At 38.9% G+C, this 17,039-nt stretch overlaps 1 pseudogene across 1 annotated transcript; it reads left to right on the top strand.

The window, feature by feature from the left end:
- The first annotated feature begins 879 nt into the window (after positions 1-879).
- Positions 880-3,355, top strand: LOC104612012 (scarecrow-like protein 3 pseudogene; annotated as a pseudogene). The gene is made up of 3 exons (XR_016082187.1): positions 880-1,275; positions 1,408-1,484; positions 1,753-3,355. The product of XR_016082187.1 is annotated as a scarecrow-like protein 3 pseudogene (transcript).
- Positions 3,356-17,039: the final 13,684 nt, after the last annotated feature.

Genomic DNA, 17,039 nt, shown 5'->3' with positions numbered 1-17,039 from the left:
GCAGTGACCAAGCAGGTCGACATGCATCCTGGGATGATGTGGCTTGATCATGTTGAGTCGTTGTCCTGATCGACAGGTTGAGGGTTCGACAGCCCAAGTCAGCAGATCACTGACCAAATCAACTGTTTTGACCCACAAAAGTTTTAAGGTGAAATGGGACCAATTGCCAGAGTTAACCGGTCCAACCATTTGATCTAATCTGATTTTGAAAACCATGTAACCCATTATAATTTTTAAAAAACAAAAGCCATTGATTTGGAGACCAAAATTCCATATGGTTCAATTATTGACCCGTTTCATCCAATTAATAGGGTTGCCATATTTTTAAATATTTATAATGATGACACATTTATGGTTGGACCGCTGACATGTTGACCCGGAGGGAAAAAGGGGATTCAGCCTCTATGAGGTTTCTGTGTGCAGTGGGTACGATGGCATGGCATAATCAAGATTTATAATATAGAACAGTGTATATTATGGAATTGAATTTAAGGAATATATGGGTTTAAGGAATGAAGCTAGGGTTTTTCCATGGATTAGCACGTAGGGTTCAGTCAGATTTGGTTGTAAGAAAGTTAAATGTGCTTTCTACCTTTTGCTTTTTCTCCAAGTTCATTGTTTCTTTGTCCTGATATCAGAGGATGATAACAATTGGATGCTCTCTGTGTCAGAGAGAAAACAAATGATGGTTTTGGAGGCATTTGAGAAGGCTTTCTTGCAATCCCCACAGAGGCACAAAGCAACAAAGTAAGGGGTGTTGTTTTGTTTTGTTGAGGCACGTTTCGATGGTAGTATCGATAAGGAATAATAACAAGTTTTGGCCAGCCTTTATTCTTCATCCACGTAATGTGAAGACAAAACAGAGAGAGAGAGAGTGTGTGTGTTTTACAGAGTTGTGGGAGAGGGCGCGCTCTCTCACAAATTCTAAATTCCTCAGAATCCCAAACGACACCAAATCAAAAACGACAAAAACGCAACACTCTCGCATTGTCGCCAACGCAACCATGAACGAAAGTCCTTCGAAACAGAGCCTCAATTCAATGACTCCTGCCTGCCTGACTCCTGCAACAAGCCCTAGAAAGACAAGAAGCCCTAACCTGTGTTGTAACCGTTCTGATTGAATACCTAGAGATCTGAGGAAGCAACCGGAGTTTTCTTTATGTGGCCTTTTCTGGGTTTTTGATGAATTTGAAAAACCCAGTTGGGGTTTGCAGTTCTGGACGTTGTTGGTCAGTTCTGCTGCTTGAGTTAAGAGGAATTACTGAGCCATTTCTGGTAGTGTTCTTTGCTCTCTCAGCTGTCTTTTGTTTAATTTCCTTTTGAGTTTCGTTCGAATTCTCCAACGATAAGATACCCATTTGAGTCAGTGTCGTGACTTCTGATTTCTGATATTTTTTGTCTAATTAGAGGTATATGTTCCTGCTCTTGGAATTCTTTCACAAACCTGGATGCTCTTGGAATTCTTTCACAAACCTGGATAATTGGTAGTTCCTTCAACTGTTATTGTTCTTAACTGCAACTACCTTTTTTGCACATTTCATTGAAAGCCTGAGAACATGTTTTCATTAATCTCAATGTTTGCAATGGTAGTTTTCTGAAGTTGCCTGCTTTTCCATTTAGAGAATCAAATCTCCTCAGTCTCACGTTTGGAGAATCATCCATCCATTTTTTTATTGGAAGTGTCTACAAATTCATTTCGGGTGTATGAAGAAGTCCATACCCAATTAACTTTATTCACCTCCGTTTCCTCAGAATAGAAAGCTTGTTGGAACAGTTCAATGACAAGAATGGTTCAAGATGAGGGATCATCATCTGTGACTTCATCACCTCTTCAATTCTTCTCACTGATGTCACTTCCCCCCAACTTAGGATCACCTTATCCCTGGCTCAAGGAGCTTAAATCCGAGGAGAGAGGCTTGTGTCTGATCCATTTCCTATTGTCCTGTACAAATCATGTAGCTGCTGGTAACCTTGAGCATGCAAATATTGCTCTCGAGCAGATCTCCCACCTTGCTTCTCCTGATGGTGACACCATGCAGCGCATTGCTGCCTACTTCACCGAGGCGCTTGCTGACCGGATTCTCAAGGCATGGCCTGGTTTGCACAAAGCCCTTAATTCTACAAGGATATCCTCAATCTCTGAAGGAATTCTTGCTCGAAAACTGTTCTTTGAGCTATGTCCCTTCTTAAAGCTCGCAATAGTGACCACCAATCAAGCTATTATAGAATCCATGGAAGGAGAGAAGATGGTTCACATCATTGATCTCCACTGTGTTGAGCCTGCACAATGGATTGCCCTCATTCAATCTTTGAGTGCACGGCCTGAAGGTCCACCCCATTTGAGAATTACCGGCATTCATGAACATAAAGAGGTTTTGGAACAAACAGCTCTTCGTTTGACAGAAGAAGCTGAAAAATTGGACCTTCCATTTCAATTTAACCCAATAGTTAGCAAACTGGAAAATCTTGATGTTGAAAGCCTTCGCGTTAAGACGGGAGAGGCTCTTGCGATCAGTTCTCTCCTCCAATTGCATTGCCTCTTACCATCAGAGGCTCTTGCACCAGCATCAAAAAGCATAAGCATAGCTCATCCTTTGCAGAGAGTCCTGCAGATGAGACAGAACACTATAGGTGAATTGCTTGATAAAGATTTGGTCAATGGCTACAGTCCTAATACCGACTCAGCCTCTTCATCCCCACTATCTTTACCTGCTTCGGCAAAGATGGAGGGCTTCCTCGCAGCTCTATGGGGCCTATCTCCCAAGCTCATGGTTGTGGCCGAGCAAGAATCAAACCATAATGGATCAACCCTGATGGATAGACTCTTGGAGTCACTTTACTTCTATGCATCACTTTTTGATTGCCTTGAGTCTACAGTGTCGAGGGCATCAGTAGAACGAATGAAGGTGGAGAAGATGCTGTTTGGGGAGGAGATTAAGAACATTATAGCATGTGAGGGGGCTGAGAGGAAGGAGAGACACGAGAAGCTTGAGAGGTGGATTAAGAGGCTCCATTCAGCAGGATTTCGAAGGGTGTCTTTTAGCTACTATGGTCAATTGCAGGCAAGGAGATTGTTGCAGAGCTATGGTTGTGATGGATATAAGATCAAAGAAGAGAATGGCTGCTTAGTGATCTGCTGGCAAGATCGAGCCCTTTTTTCAGTTTCTGCTTGGAAGTGCAGGAGGTATGACTGAGATTATCAGTCATTTTTCATCTAGAGCTTCAGTTTTCTGTACAAAGGATTTGTATTTTTTTCTTTTTCTTAATTTGGCCATAGTATGGTGGTTTGTAGGACTGAAGAACTTTCCTGAGATCTCATCTTCTATTCTACAATTTCTTTTTCCTTTCTGATACATAGACTCATCTTTGGTGTGATTGCCTTTATACCCATGTCTTAAATTTTCATGAAGTTAATGGCAGTTCTTGGAGTCTTAAATCTCTCTCCCTCATCTCTCTCTCTCACACACATATACCAGAAGGTCCATTTTAGCAATTTGTTTTGCAGTGTTCTATTGGGTGGAAATTCTGGACCCAACCAGCTTCAGGTTGTGGATTCACTAACCCAACCCAATTAAGAACATGGATGAGATTCATCCAACGGAAATGAATCCTGGGGATCACCCACTGCTGAGACGGTGCAAATCGAGATTGTCTTTTTGTCAATACCCAAAACATAATATTACTGAAACCCCTGCGTAGCTCTTGCAGTTGCAGAGCAACCAGCATTCAATGCAGATTCCTGCAGTCCAAGTCGACTGGATTTATGGAACCCGCATTCATGGCACATGTGAGCGCAGGCAGGGCCTGGGCGGTGCCTTGCTTCTCTAAGTTGAAGCTCAGCCCGGCACAACTAGCCCCATTAAAGCAGTAGCAGACTGAGACACTTGAGACTAGCAATCAATCCATGGGCAGTTTGGTTCTATCATCAAGTCAAATGGGTTTCATCAGATGGGGCCAAAAGCGATCTCTGCCTCTTTGGGTTGTCCTTCGCCATGGGTTATCTAATTTCAGTTTTACAGCCTAGAATCCTATGGGAGCCATTCGCAAGTGAATGCTTAGGTATTTTAATTCAAGAATTCCTAGAAATAAGGGCCGGAAATGTGGCTGGGATTTCTCAGTCCCATATGGCTCATTCATAAAAATGTTCTTGTCTTTAGATTTTTTTAAGGCCTCCACCATGCCATCCACAAGCAGATTATTGTATTCTTTGGACTTGTCTGAATGACCCAATTCCCTTGTCTATATATACATCTATTTTGTATTCAGCAATGATAACACTACCGTATGGTACCCCTAAAATACAAAGGACAGTTCAAGCTAAACAGCTAAACATGGGTGTTAGTGCTTGGTCTTTGTCTTTTCCAAACAAGGGTACGGTACTGCCAGGAACCCTGGCACTACCTACCATTGATCTTCAGGGACCGGACACAGAACCGTTCTGATGACTTGGTCTTCGGTTCAATGGGTTGACCAGATATTGAGCATTTCAAGCTTTTGAGTGCCCGTTTGGGAGGAGATCGGCTTCCATCAGGGTAAACCTGTGCCCACACCATTTTTACAGCCTTTTCCAATCTTGGATTGAGAATATCTCCCTATGAAATAAAGCATATAAGTATGGGGATATTCTTAATGCAAGGCAGTAAAGGCCACTAGAACCGGTTTTACCTTTACTGAATCCAGTTTTGTTTTGGAGCAGTTCGGCTTTGGTCATTGCAACATCCGTTCGAACAGTCTTTATAGTCTTGCATTGAAAATATCTTCGTACTTATGTGCTTTATTTCATAGGAAGATATTCCCAATTCAAAATTGCAAGAGACTGTTGAAATAGTATAAGCATGGGCTTGCACTGGCCGAAGCCAAACTCGTTTTTTGGGAGGGCTTGTACACACCCAGACAGCCATGATGTCCTGTTTGTGCTGAAAATAGATTTCCATGAATAGAAAAATCGACCTTCGGGTGAAGCTATCTGTCTTAATTAGCTTCTCCTAAGCGATTCAATCAATGTAAAATCCCTTTAAAACGGGTCCTGATTCATTCAATAATTGAGAAAAGTAAAAAAAAATAAAAAAAAAAAATTAGAAAATGGATCCAAACCATCTTTGAAGTTATTTTATGTGCAAAAAAGCTTAAATTAATAAATAGTAGAGGTTATAATATATATTAGTACATGTAATTTGAGCAAATTTAACCAAGTCAATGTTTTTAAGATTCAGGCAATGAAAAAAGAAAATGGTTACCACTCAGTTCCATTGGTCTTACCATTCGGTCCAATCAAAATCTTGCAACATTTCTCCCTCCCTCTCTCTCTCTCTCTCTCCACCTCCGGTCCAACTCAACTTAGGCCCAAGCTTTTCTTCAGATAAAACCAGTCCTAAGCTAGCCTCATCAGGGTACAAGATATTTTTACTGAGACAACCATAAACAAATCTGATACACAAAAGGACATCAATTCAATATTTTGTAAAACATATAAAATGTCTGACTATTGAATTTTTCCATACAGTCAATGATGGTTAACTCTGACTTGAATTCTTGACGCTCTATAAGGTGATAGATTAGACCTAATTGGTTGTTCGATTTCGATTAATTTAGGTTGGGCTAAAAAAGGAAGGCTTTAAGTCTGTGCTAATATCTTTAGGTTTTGAGCTGAGCTTGGGCGTTCACGAGCCTTCACTACTTGAACCATTTATTTCCCTAAACACATATTTTCCCTTTCCTAAAAGGCTAAAACTGAATTAGATCGTTACGAGTTCAGGTTGGCACCCCCACAGAGCGCGTACCATGGGCGCCATATCCCAACTGTGTATTGGAAGCATCTCTCCATGACAAGTAGGGGGAAATGTTCCCAATGCACTGTGAGATTATGAGATATGTATATGGGGTGTCAATCTGCACTTGATCATTACATGCTATTAGACCTGGCAATTGGGTTGGGTGGGTCAGGTTTGATTTGGGTCAAGGTACTTTGGATTGATTTCGGGTTGACTTGAATTTCGGGTTGGGTTGTCAAATGCTAGACCCTAACCTTAAATGTTCAGGTTAGGGTTGACCCATGGGTCAATTCTGGTCATCCCAAAAAATAATTGAAATTTAAAAAAATAAAGAAAAACTATATGAAAAATGTCAAAATTAAAAAAATTAACCTTAAAATTCTAATATAAAATAAAAAACTTGATCATTTAACAATTTAAAGAGTAAACAATAAAAGTAAAGACTAAATAGAAAAGATTAAAGAGTGGAAACTTCTAGCAATGCATAAATAATCCCAATTAGACTTGACAATTGGTTTAGCGGGTTGACCTATGACCCAACCCAACCCAGTTTCTTTCGGGTTGGGTCGGGTTGAGTCATTTTCACATTTGGGTAGCCAAATATGAGACCCTAACCCTGTTTTTCGGGTTGGGTTAGGTCAGGTTCATAGGTTGGATCAACTTTTTGCTAGGTCTACATGCTATATGTAGTATTTTAGTATAGAGGTGTTTATGGTCCTGTTCAATATGATTTAGAAAGATTTCAGACCAAACCAATATAAAACATTGTCTGAGAATTTCTTAGTCCATATCAAATCGAACTGTTTTATTATGGTTTAGTGTAGTTTCTAATACCGTTTGAATAGGCTTAATCCAATTAGAAAACCGAAACAACATATATGCCTACATAAATGACAAATATCAGCTCAACCCAGTTCATCTTATTTGTGCCCTACACAATTTTTTAAACCTCCTTAGTCAATTCCATTAGTGCAAATTTCTTAAACTATCCTACTGCTTAACTAATTGACTAACTCTACCCTTTTTCTTTAATTATTATCTTAAACCACCCCCATTGTTTCTGATATATTAAATCCTAACAGAAATGTCAGATTTACCCTTCTACTAAATCTTCTATCAACGGGATACCCACCGCCATCGTTAGAGAGAGGAACTCTTACTGCTGCAACTTCCAACCAGCTATGGTAATAGTGAACAATCAAGCAATGACACAGGCAAACAGAGAACACTGGCCAGTGTCATGGGGACTGAAGGTAGCCGGTTCTTGAAAGAGCCAATGTCATGGGTATTGAAGGTAGATTCCTAGACTGAAACCCTAATTATTCCTATTCAGCGTCCTATCTCCCTCAGTTTCTCTCTTTGAAGCATAAACCTGGCCCATTCGAACCGGAGATTTCACAAGGAGAAAGAAACACACATGGATGCCAAAACAATGCCCAATGAGCCTTTTTTGAACCAACACCTTCCTCTACTCCATGACTCTTCAAAATTTATTTAAGGAGCGTGAATCAAGTATTCGACACATGCAACACAATTTCAAAAATCACTTTCTCTCTCTCTCTCTCAGTCCAATTTGCTACTGTCTCACAGAAGGTTTCTTTGGAGACTCTTTAACTTTGTTGGATGTAGATTCTCGCCCAAGGCTCTATTGTATCTTGGGAACGGATTTTCCTGTAACCCAATAGCAAACTCAACGAAACTGAGTGGGGGCAAATAACGTTCTAAAGACAGTGTCTTTAGATGCACCTCAGAGCTTCTCCAATTTTCAGAGACCCCATTTCCCAACACTGAGAACACTATCACTACAAGTGGTTGTAGTGGCGGGTAAGAACAGAGGGAGGTGGATGGAAGGAAATAGGGGGTTGGTGTTTTGTTGACAGATCGAGAAAATGAAGATGAGAAAGAAAGTAAGGAGAGAGGAACAAAGACTGAGGAAATGTGTGTGTGTGAGAGAGAGAGGAGAAGAAATCGGAGAGAGAAAAGGCTGCTGCCGCCTTGCTCGGTGTCACAATAGGGAAGACAGTGAACAATAAAACTGGGTACCACCATTGTGTCGAGAGGTTGAAGAAGGTGAACAAGGTCCTCATATTGGAGGAGAGAGACAGTAAGAGAGAGTGAGAGAGAAATGAGAGAATGAGAGAGTGAGAACTGAGAAGTGGTCGGGGAAGAAGGAGTGTGTTCAGATCCACCATTGCAATGAGTTACAATGGCAATGATAGAAAAGGGAGGGGAAGTAGAGAGAGAGAGAGAGAGAGAGAGAGAGGAAAAGAGAAGCCGGAGAAAGAAAAAAAGAAGTTGAAACCAAGCTCCTCTTTAGGATGGATGCCATTGGACTTAAAGAACCTTGTAGAAGAGTGCAGATAAAAGCCCTAAGCTTGTAGAAGATTGTTGCTGAAATCCTTCTTCAGTAGTTGTTGTATCCGAAATGCTACTAGAGAAGAAATTAGAATTTTGGGTTCAGTCGGAGTGCTATTAGAGCACTGGAAATTGAGTAGAAGGATGGAGGGTAATATTGGGTTTTAAAAAAAAATTATAGGTCACATGGTGTCACATGTAAACAGATTTTGGCGGGATATTAACGGATGCTAATGGAAAGGGTAGAACTAGTCAATTGTCAAAAAACTTAGGGGTACTCTAAGACAATTTGTAAATAGTAACGACATAGTTAGTCATTAGCTACACAATAGGGGTAGTTTAAGAAATTTGCCCATTCCATTACAATAATAGAATACATGCAACTCTTATAGTTTTGAAAAAAACCTGCAGTTACCTCCCTTTCCTCATCCTTCATCGTCCGAGATGGAAAATGTTTGCCTAATGAATTTTGAAAGCACCCATTTTACCCTTATGCATATCAATTCAGATGGAGATTTACTAGAATACCCCCAAAACATTTAACTTTTAATTAAAAGAATTTCTCGAGTCAGGTTGAAAAGATTAAAATAATTACTCTATAAACCTGTTAGGTCGAGTGAAGTCTAAAAGGGAATATCTAATATTTTGAATTATATTGAAAGATACCTTAATGCGTGGTTTTCAAAACTAGACCGGACTAGATGGTTGGACTAGAAAAACTAGGAACCAGTCAGGTAACCGGTTCCGTTTTCCCCAAAACCGGATTTTCTCCAAAAACCGTTGATTTTGATTGGCAAACCGCTGACCTAGGCAGTTAACCGTTCGAACGGTTTTGACCATTTTTTATTATTTTTTTTATTTTTTTATCAGAACGGGCCGACCGTTTGACCCGACAACTGAACCCCTAATGAGTAGGCAATTTCATAACTTTCAAGTTTCCTGGGACAAGATGAAAGGAAGGAAATTGTAGATTTTTCAAAACTACAGGGGAGCTTTTTTGTTAAAGTGAAACCTCAGGAAAGGTTTATATGATTTTCAAAAACCCCTATATGAGATTTCAGCAAGCATAAGAGAGAGAACACACAACTAACAGGGAAATAGAGTGAGCCACACAATTCCCTATCCTATTGACATATTGTAATAGGTTGAATGTGCTAATGAGAAGTAGGGGTGCTCACGGTTTATTGCTATGATGGCCTGCCTGCAACATTGATCTTGTTGGAATTGCCACATGAATTGCTATGTGAAGGGATCATATTCACACTCCAGAAGAATTTCACCCAAGTAAAGATGCACTCAATTAGTAAGAAGGGTTTTGTCAGAACCATGATTTTGAAAACCTGATCAAACTAGACGATTGGACCAGTTGACATGAGAACCGGTTATGCCTTCGGGTCCAATTTTGGACCCCAAAACCGTCCAACTAGGCATCAGAGCGAATAATTGCACCATTTAACTTGGGAATTGGTGGCCAAAATGATTCAATTTCCAGTCCAATTTTTGAAACCATAGTCAGAATTGAAGTTGTAGTGTAATAACCATTCATGATGTGGAGCCATGAATTCATCAACTAATATTCTTGGGTTAGGGAGAGGGATGTTTAGGAATCTTTCAACTACATGCATGTATTCCCTTCAAAATTTTGTACTAACCTCTCTCTCGTCGAGTTCATGGACTTGTGTCTATAAGCTAAGCTATTTTATAATTACCTAACCATTTTTGTAGATAACCCCATAGAACCCAAGACGCATCAAAAACCTCCACTGACCAATTAACCATTCCCAATTATCATCTACTACCATTAGAAAGAGTCTTCTTACATTTCAACATGCTGGCCCAAACATGAGAATATGAAATTTTACTCTCTACCAATCACAAGTTACTCCAATGTGATAGGTACTTGGTTAAAAGAATTTCAACCCATGGGGGCTTCTGGTTGAGTGCAAATTTTCCAACAGAGCTTTGCAACTTGTTCTTTATATTCTCTTTTGGTTTTAGAAATCTGGCCCATGGCTTTTTAATTACTTCTATGTCACCCCACCAAAACGTACATATTACAACTTAAGAGTATTTGATTTCCTTAATGTGGTAAAAAGGTGTAGCCTTGGCAATTATGAGTTGGGGCAGTAAGTGGCATTGTTTATTTGTGATGATCTTGGCATTTATTTTATAGACCACATTATTTAAGCCACTTGAACGAAGATCCTTGGCCTCCTCAATGTTGTTAGATTAATGACTTCATTAGCAACAGTTGGCCTACACTTATGATAGATAAATGCCAATATTCTATCTAGCCTTGGTGTTTAATAGACCAGTTAGTCAAGAAGTGACCAGGGACAGAAGCACAGGGTCATAACTAACCTATGACTTTCTTTTGGTATTGGATTTCCTCCTAATAAAATTGGTCCTCAGCCCTAGCATCCATTCATTGGGAACATCTCCCCATGAAAACAAACATACAAGTATGGAGATGTTCTTGACATGCTAGCTGCAAGGGTTGTCAAGTGGGTGTGAGGACCAATTTTGTGAGAAGGAAATTCGATCAAGTAATCAGGCTTGGATCTTCCATTAACATGATAGCTACCAATGTCATCCCAACACATCATGGAAGCACCATGTGTCCAAGAACATGGATGCAAGCATCTCATGTGCAAGATTAACCTATCCCTTTGACCTTTCTCCAGTCACCATTTTACCATTTACATTCTTTTTTTCATTTCTATTCTTCATTCCTACACGAACAGAACTTCATGCCTCCACCCTCTCGCAAATAGTTTTCACTGTGAACAATTTCGTCCAACCTGACAATTAAACTCATTCTGTTCAATTTTCCCTTACTAGTTTTCCCATTTTTAAATACTAAAAAGAGAATCCCTTTCTATTGTTCTCTGGCGATGGCCACAATCACCGATGATCAATCCCATCCAACCCGATCACATTCACCAATAATCAGATACGAATGTATAAAATAGTTAACCGCCTTAGTAACTTGGTCCATTTGGCTCGTGTCTTGGTCCATGTGTCCTATAGTTGTAACAACTTTAACAAATTCAAGTATTGCCTTTCCTCCTATGCTCCCCCTCAAGTTGGGCAGTGGTGAGGCCCAACTTGCTTGCAAGGAAGTGGAACTGTTCTGAACCCAATGCTTTGGTGAGTAAGTTGGCTAGTTGTGACTGAGTAGGAAGATGGTGAAGTTGAATAGCCTTAGATTGGGTGTTTTCACGAACAAAATGGAATTCTATATCAATGTGTTTTGTTTGTTTGTGAAAGACTGGATTTGTAGCAATATGAATGGCAGCCTTGTTATCACAAAAGAGCTGTATAAGTTGAGAGAGAAAGACCAAGATCATGTCGTACATGTTTTAACCAAAGTATAGTTCACTGGTAGCCATGACCATTACCTGGTATTTTGCTTCAGTTGAGGAGTGAAATACAATGGCTTGTTTTTTGGTCTTCCAAGAAAGCATGGATTGCCTAAGCATAGTCAAATACCTAGTGGTAGAACATCGAGTAGTAAGAGGGCAGGCAGCCCAATCAGAATCACAATAGGCTCAAACAACTAGATCATTTGGGGCAGAAAAGAAAATACCACACCCAGACTCCCCCTTAATGTAACGAAGGTCTTGTTTGGTAGCATCCATGTGTTCCTCATGTGGGGCACTTGAATGTATTCGATAGCTTAGCTTTGGCCAACTAAGTGCCAATATTGGGTTGAGTCTTCTAGTAATGGGAACATGTCAACAAATTATCGTTGTTTCTCCATAGGATGAGAAACTGATTTGCAACCAACCATGTCTTCTTCTATAATGATGTCCATGGCATACTTGTGTTGACATGCAAAAATTCTAGAATAATTTCTAGTAACTTCGAGGCCCAAGAAGTATTGAAGGGACCCATGATCTTTGAGCCGAAAACAACTATCAAGGTGGGTCTTAAGCTCAGTGATAGGACTAGGTTCATTCCCTATGATCACCATGTCATCCACATAGACAAAGACAACATTGAATGAGCTACTTTGGGAGGATGTGAACAATGAGTAATCAGCCAAAGATTGTTGAAACCCAATATTTTTTAGGGCAGTAGAAAATTTCTCAAACCAACACCATGATGTTTAAGGCCATATAAAGACTTGTGAAGCCTACAAACTTTATTCTTGTTATGTTTTGGAAATCTTGGCAGAATTGACATGTAGACCTCTTCGGACAAATTACCATGTAGAAATGCATTATTAACCTCAAGTTGATGAAGTTTCCACCCCTAAACTGCGGTAATAGAAAGAAGGCATCATAAGGTAACCCACTTGGCCATAGGAGCGTAAATGTCATGATAATCATACCCTTCGATGTAAGTATACCCCTTGGCTACAAGATTGCCTTAAAACATTCAATAGAATTGTCGACCTTGCATTTGAGTTTGTAGACCCATTCAGAACCAATGGTTCATTTTCCAAGAGGAAGATCAACTATGGACCAGGTTTTTTTTTTCTTTCAAGAGCTATAATTTCTTCATCCATTGCCTTAGACCAATTTGGATGAGAAGCCACTTGGGAATAAGGTGGGTTTAGAAATGGGAGGAGTAATATGAGATGCAGAATGACCAAGTTACAAACATAGTATTGAAGACGTATTGGAGGTCATCGAGTGCGTTGAAACTGCATGGTAGTAGGCCCAATGTTGGACTCAATGGGCAACTATGCTTAGGTACTAGGCTCATTCTCATTTAGAGATATAACCTTAATGGAATCAAAATTATTATTGGGTTCTGCCATACTCATAGACATGTTGGGCTTAGTCAAGTCATTGGACTCAGTGGGATCCATGGGCAATCCCATGAACATATCATCAACTGACTCAACAATGTGCAATAAAGGAATGACCACACGACTATTTGTATCTATGGAATGTTGGGAATCAACAGGCCCAATACTAACATAAGGGAACACAATGTGATGCATAGGATGCAAATTTATCACATGATAATAGTCGTGCTTGAACATAACACAAACATCCAAATGTTCATAAGTGGTTGTAAGTAGGGGGCTTACCAAATAAGAGCTCATATGGCGTCTTTCCTTGTAAAGGTGCTACCGATAAGTAATTAATCAAATAAGCAGCGATGAGAGTGCATTCTCCCCAAAAGGATAATAGGAAAGATGCATAAAACCGTAGTACCTGAGTCATTTCCATGAGATGCAAGTGTTTCCTTTCGACGATCCCGTTTTAGTGTGGTGTATCAATACAAGACCATTGATGGATTATGCTATGCTCTTCAAAAATTTGTTGAATTGGATCAGATAGAAATTCACAGCCATTATTAGGCCGAACTATCTTGACCATACATTGGAACTAAGTGCAAACCATATTACAAAATGACGTAAGAAAATGGTATGTTTTAGACTTATATTTCATGAGGTACAACCATTCACATCTATTATAATCATCCACTGTTGTCAAAACAAAATGGGCACCGGATAAAGACAGAGTATGATATGCCCCCCAATTGTCACAGTGGATCAAAAACAAATAGTGCTTCTACTCTAGACGAGCTTATTAGAAATGGGATTCATGTGTTTAGCACGCTCGCAAATGTCGCAAGCAGTATCAATAGAGGATGAAAGATAACCATTTGACAACAAAGAAATTTGATGAGTTGAAGCAATCGAGTCAGTTGGCATATGGAGTAGTCATCTATTGTATTAAGAGAAAACACTTGTTTGGAGGAATCAGAACCAAGCTGCATGTAGTAGAGCCTGTTAAGTAGTCTCCCCTTGCCAATCGATATCTTCAAGATTTGTCCCTATAAAAGACAAGTGAGAAGGAACACAATAGTGCAATTCAATTCAACTGAAGGGTGAGTTTATTGATAGATAGAAAATTATGACGAAAGCCAAGGACATAAAGAATGTTTATAACTAGAATGTTTGGGGCTAATACAGCCACACCCTTATGGGTGGCCATCATGGTAGAACCATTCGGTAAGTAACAAGAGACAAAACTAATAAGGGCTCACAATTAACTAGTAAAGATTGATTAGAGGTCATGTGATCAAATGCTCCGTTGTCTAGAATCCATAAGGAAGATGCAACTAATGAGAGAAAGGCCTTACTTGGAGGTGCAAGCATGCTATGTATTAGTACTAAGGAGGCGCAAAAACTAGGTATATTGGTCAGAGATTAGGCCAACAATTGGAGAGGTTTGTCCTTGGCTAATAGCAAAATCTTCTTGAACACAAGTAGAGAAAGCATAGGCCCGGTTTAGGCTGGGAGGGGAATCAATTGCTAAAATGTTGGATCAAACATTGTTAAAAACATCATTTAAGCTCATCAAGAACTGATGGAGACTATCCTTCTCCCTTGCTATATCAACATAGGCCACACTCTCATTGGATAGCTAGGAAATAACCATGAAATTACACTTTATCAATGATTTCTCCTCATATGTAGATGGCTTGTCAAAATTCTTTTAATTTGGTGAAGTATGAAGCAGTCGAGAAATCACCTTGATGCAAGAGGGATAAATCTCTTTTCAACTAGTAGACTCATGGAACATTGCCTTAAGAGAATCATTCCTTGAGGTCTTTCTATATCTCTTGTTGTAACAACATAGGCCACACTCTCATAGAGATCACGATGTAAAGAATTGAATAGCCAAGAAATAACCATGGAATTGCACTTTATCCATGATTTCTCCTTATATCTTGTCAAGTGTGCCATCTATAAAGCTGAATTTGTTTTTGGTGTGCAAGGCATTCCTCATTGCATGCTGCCATGTGAAATAATTTTCTCCAATGTGAGGAGATGACACCAATATAGCCCCTTGATTGTCAGAGGGATGAAGATAATAAGGTGGAGAGGAATCAAGACTTATAGCAATCGCAAAATCTGTCTTCAACAATAGGATTTGTCAAGAAATCAAACCCTATAAATTATGTCTAACAATCAACTCTATTATAGAAACAAATTCTATGAACTCTATCCAAGAATTGTCTTTGTTGTAGCAAGAATACAATCTTTGTATCAAGAAGACAACACTCTGGCAATGACAGTGACTATCTCAATGTGAAGCAGCGATCAACAAATTTTCGCAACGACCAAAAGCGTAGACTCAAACGTCATGGCTCTAGTACCATGACAAAAGAACAGGTGAATTTTTTCTTTTCACACATACACACACATATCTATCTTTGAGCAGACAACTAATGAGTTCCACTTATTGAATAGGGTTCTATGGTCAATTTGTGACCATGGATTTTTCTTCCTTTTGCTACATTTCACTCAAAGGGTTGAAGGGATATAGTGCATCAAGCTGTTCGCAAGGGCCAACTTGATCCTCTTCCTCAGGGATCCCAAATGAGGGAACCCTAAGAGAATCGTCGACTCCAACTACTGTCCATGTACGATCCATACTAGATCTGACCAACTGCCCATCCAACCTCTTATATCTATCTATCTATCTATCTATCTATATATATATAACCGCCTTAGCAACTTGGCACATTTGGCTTGTATCTTGGTCCATGTGTTCTACAATTGTAACAATGTTAACAAACTCAAGTACCTCCCTTCCTCCTACATTGGTGAATACAAAGGGATGCTGAATATAGAAAAACTAGTTATCATAGTTTGGGTGGGAAGAGAAAATGTACTAAACAGGTTTGGTTGCTAATTTAGATGAGATTAATTGTCAGTGAAAACTGGTCGCCGGAGTATTGTCATAGTTTGAAGCTAGGGCTCAGAGGATGGAACTGTGTTCCAATGAGAACAAAGAGTAGAAATGAAAGAAATGTAAATAGTGAATTACATTGACACAAGGTTCAAAGTATTGAAAACACAAGGTGTATTGGAAGGGTAATTTTAAATACGTATCGAAATATACTTTGGAAATGCATAGATATGGACAAAAAATCAAGATATGCATAGATACACTAGAAAACCCAAAAAAATCCTTGAAAAGATATGAACAATAAAAATGAGTTTTATGTGATTATAACTAATTTATTTAAACATAAAATCCATTCTTTAATGATTTATATAAAGTATCGGGATATAATTACTAACCGTTGAAAAATAATAAAAGAACTAAAATGTATGTGTGTGTATATATACTAATTATAATATTTATTATGTATAGATTTAGATAATATTTATTATGTATACAAGTTAATATATACCTTAATTTTTAATAAATAATATATAATTTGTATTCATCTTATTATTATATAAATATTAATAATCAAATTTTCGCATTTGTTGGAAAACATCCACCAAGGCAAGAAATATTACTTTTAAGTATAAGAAAACATGTTTAAATAAGCAATTAAGGTTGGCATAATGGTTAATTAATTATTGTTGTAAGCAAATGGCCGATATATACCCAAAACAGTCCGGGCCTATACGGATCCGTATCAGTCTGATATAGACGAAAAAATGTGAAACCATCCAATTATACATATTTCGTGTATCAAAACTCTTTCGAAACAATACATATCGGCCGATAAGTTGCAAAATTTAAAACCTTGCATGGACATGTAACACAGCGCTTCCATAGTGTTGGTATGGTTTTGGTAGTCATCATGTTGGTGGCAGATAATGACCCTAAGAAACTGCAAGCATCTCTCTAACTTGATTTTAAGCCTAATATATCTGCAACATTGAATTCATCCCATGGTGAATGACACTTCTAATTTCCTCAGAAACACCTTACAAATCATAATGTTCCTTTCTTTGCCATGGTTCAAAGTATTAACACTCTTGCTCGATTGCCGAATCAATAATTTAGGTAGATCGAAATACCCAACATTTCTTTTGAATCCTGACAGGCCATTTATATGGTAAACGTTTAAAACACTTCAACTGTTCCAACTCCTATTCTAGGCACTAGCCGTATCGGGATGTCTATTATTAGCATCAAATCC

The sequence above is a fragment of the Nelumbo nucifera genome, chromosome 2 (genome assembly GCF_055504915.1).
Source record: "Nelumbo nucifera cultivar China Antique chromosome 2, China Antique-T2T, whole genome shotgun sequence".
Lineage (NCBI taxonomy): Eukaryota > Viridiplantae > Streptophyta > Magnoliopsida > Proteales > Nelumbonaceae > Nelumbo > Nelumbo nucifera.
Note: the sequence above shows the minus strand (reverse complement) of the source record. Positions and strands in the feature narration are given on the sequence as shown.